Here is a 3,502-nt window from a genome sequence, read left to right on the forward strand (position 1 = left end):
CCAGTCTGCTCAAACCAACCCAAACAGCCTCTAGCACAACCCTGCTAATGAGTTGCATCATGTTAGCAGGGTGTTCACACCACTAAATACACATCTGTTCCTGAAGCTCAGTCTGTATATGTGAGCCCAATTTTTCACCTTCAGCTCTGGACAGATGTGGAGTACAGTGTAGGAACAAAACTGGCAGCCATGGGGGTATCCAAAAATCCTGAAGGCAGGCTAAACCATTAAGTCAGTAAAAAGCATATAAGACAAATGATATACTAATATATACAACATTCATTAGGAGATGCCTCCAGTCCCAAATCTACAGCTGAGGACAGATTACCGTGCTCTGTTGGAAGTATCTGATGACATTGATTCCCTAAAGGAATATGTAAATAAACAAGGGAACAGGTATACATGAACAAGTATACCAACAATTAGTTAGCCCTACTTTGAACAGGGTTTGGACTAGATGACCTCCTGAAGTCCCTTCCAACCTACATTAGTCTATGTTTCTATATTTTATCAATATGAAAAAAACATATCACCAGTATACACATTCTATGAAGTTGGATTTCCTAGAACGGAAGCAGGAGCTTGGTGGCTTTCACTACCTCCTCTACCAATACCTCTATCCACCACACCAGTACCATACCTATTGTATGATCATACCCTTGTACGATCTGTAGCTTGTCCCCAGCTCCTTGGCTCCCTGCATGAGGTCTGCAGAGCCAAAGAGAAGGTGTGGCATGCCCAGGGAGCACAAACCAGGGAGCTGGAGCAGTGCAGAGGGGTGACAGGGGGAGCGGGAATTCACATTTTTCTCAAGCTGAAACCATGCACTGTAGGCCCACGCTTACTCTGGGACCAAGGGGAAGGCAAACCTCAGACTGTGATCTGATAAGAGACACACATGACCTACAYCTGAGGATCACTCCTCCTCCTCTCCCATTTCTATCACGACTGCATTCATGCTTGGTTAGAGTGAAAAAGAATACATCCTATATAAAAGCAGCAAACTTAAACACAAAAACACGAGCAGCTTAAGACTTTATCAAATTTTTAAAATTATATAACTATAACAAGTGTTTGTAGAATTTTTTTCCAGTTCTCCTTTTGGCTTTGGTGGTTCAATACCCTTACACAAAGGAGGTAGAGCAGAAACTGTCATCCTCATTTCTTACTTGATTGCTGTATCTCATCTGCTAACCCTAGAGTGGCAAAGCACTCTTATTTTGCGAAAAGGCTCTGAAGAGCACTGAAGATGTTCCTTTTCTGCATGTGATTACTGACTCCTTTTCAAAAAATATTGTAGCATTCTTATTCTGCACTTGTAAAGGACAGTGTTGCTAACCCAACTGATTTTCTTTTTGATTTGCTGAAAACCCAGATAATATTTATCTTTTTGAGAAACGTTTGTAACATTATCAATAAACTCTCATGAGAGAAAAAAAGTGACAAAGAAAAGGAAAAACTCTACTGTGCCTATTCTTATTTTTGCCAGTAAAAAACGTCAAGCATAACCTGTTGAAGTCAAAGGCATCCAATGGCAAGAGACTGGTGCTAGAAGTGTTTGCTAATAAGTGGCTTGATCCAAAGCCTACTGCAGACAACCGGATTCTTTGATCTAAAACATATTATTTGTCCTGCTGTTGTGTACCAGGAACTGGAAGAAGAAAGGTGGTATGTGCAAAGGAATTGTGAAAGGGAAAAAAGGAAAAACTATTTAAATATAACTTTGTTACATTCCTAGGTTGCTAACTTCTGACTTAGTACGAACTGACTACCAGTGGGAAACAGACACAGAACATTGCATAAAGTCTGGAGAGCACTTAAGGAAGGCAATTCTCTTCAACCAACAGAAATTATGCTGGAAAAAACTGTGTTCATGCTTTGAATAGTAGTAGCTTAGCTACACACTCTGAACTCAGGATCTCACTTTCATGGCTCTGGACTCAGAGGTGCTGGAATAAGAGAAATCCCAGCTGGGTCCAGAGCTATTTTCAAGTTTCTTTGCCACCTTAGATGCCTAAGAAAACCTTTCTTATTAACACTGGTGGACAGATAGGTATGACAGCACCTTGACTCCTAGCTCTCACCACATTCAGAGATCAGGGATAGCCAGGACCCACTACCGCTGCCTGTTCAGCTCATGTTTTTGATATTATGCTTCTTGCATTTACCACTCCAGGCATTTTGTACTGCCTTCTTTGCCGCCATCAGCTTTGTCTGGAAACACTTTCCTCCTGCTCTGCTTGCGTAGCTACTTTGACAGTTTCTCCTTGCACCTTCCAGTGTGGAGACTGAAGATTCATCTACCACCAATCCCACCTCCAGAACTGGTGCCAGAGACGAACAGGTGACCAGTCATGGATTTTTGATGGCAAATTCATTTACACTGTGCTAGTTTACATAATCGGGGGTAGATATGGCCATGGTACATTTGTATCATACAAGAGCTGCTCTTAAAAAATCTGCTTCAGGCTTTTTCTTCTTTTTTTTTTTTTAAACTAGAAATCAAGACAGTGGCCTAAATGATCAATTCCTCCCAAGTTCTGCTTGGCTTGTGAGTGGAGGAAGGGGGCCAAAGATGGCCTTGTGCCATCGTTGGTCTGTTGAGGACTTGCTTAGCTTTCCATGTAAATCAGCCTCAGGCTGCTCTTGTTCAGATTTGGCTACATCATTCAGATTTGGCTGCAGCAGCTCCTTAGGGGCTGTCCCACAGCCAAGAATAACTCAGCAGCCCTCTGGCCACCCTTCCCCTCCCTAGATGTCTCCTTCAGGCCTGCCACATACCCCTGAGCCAAATCTTCCAGCAGCAGGGGGGTGAGGGAAGGTAAAAAAAACAGTAACCCCTTTTCCTCAGGAATCTGTCAGGCAGCGGAGCCTGCTGATGGCAAGCTCCTTGGTTGCTGGACAGCTGGAAGAATGTGGAGCAGAGCAGCCTGTCCCGCAGGGGCTACAACAAACCCAGCAGGGAGAGGCTGCCTCTGCCTTTGGCGGTGTGTGAAAGAAATCAACACCAGGCAGGACGAGCCAAAAGCTGTGCGCTGCGAGTGGGAAATCAAAAACGAGGTGGCATTCCCCTGACCGTGCGGGGCTTTTGGCTTGGAAACCCGGGTTAGCCGCGCCTACGCTTCCACCTCTGTGCTGAATTCAACAAAACTACCGTTTAGGACGCGCCGACTGAGAGCGGGTGGGAAGGCGGCCGCCGGGGGGCCGGGGGAGGGGAGCCGAGGGGGCCGGGCCGGGTCTGGGGGCGGCCGCTGTGCGGCAGACCCGTCCCCGCAGACCCGTCCTCCCGCGGCCGCGGGAGCAGCCTGGCTGCGGGCGGCGACGAGCCGGTCTCGCCCCCGTCTCTGGTTTCGGTGATTCAGCAGCCACCGCCGCCGCCGCCGTTTCACAGGGACACGGCGCGCCGCGCCAACGGCTACTGGCCCCAACGGCTGCCCGGGCCAAAGGCTGCCGGAGGCGGCGCGAGGCGCCCCCTTCCCGCCGTCCGCGCGCGCTCCCTCCC

This window comes from Apteryx rowi, unplaced genomic scaffold, assembly GCF_003343035.1.
Source record: "Apteryx rowi isolate R43461 unplaced genomic scaffold, aptRow1 scaffold_905, whole genome shotgun sequence".
Lineage (NCBI taxonomy): Eukaryota > Metazoa > Chordata > Aves > Apterygiformes > Apterygidae > Apteryx > Apteryx rowi.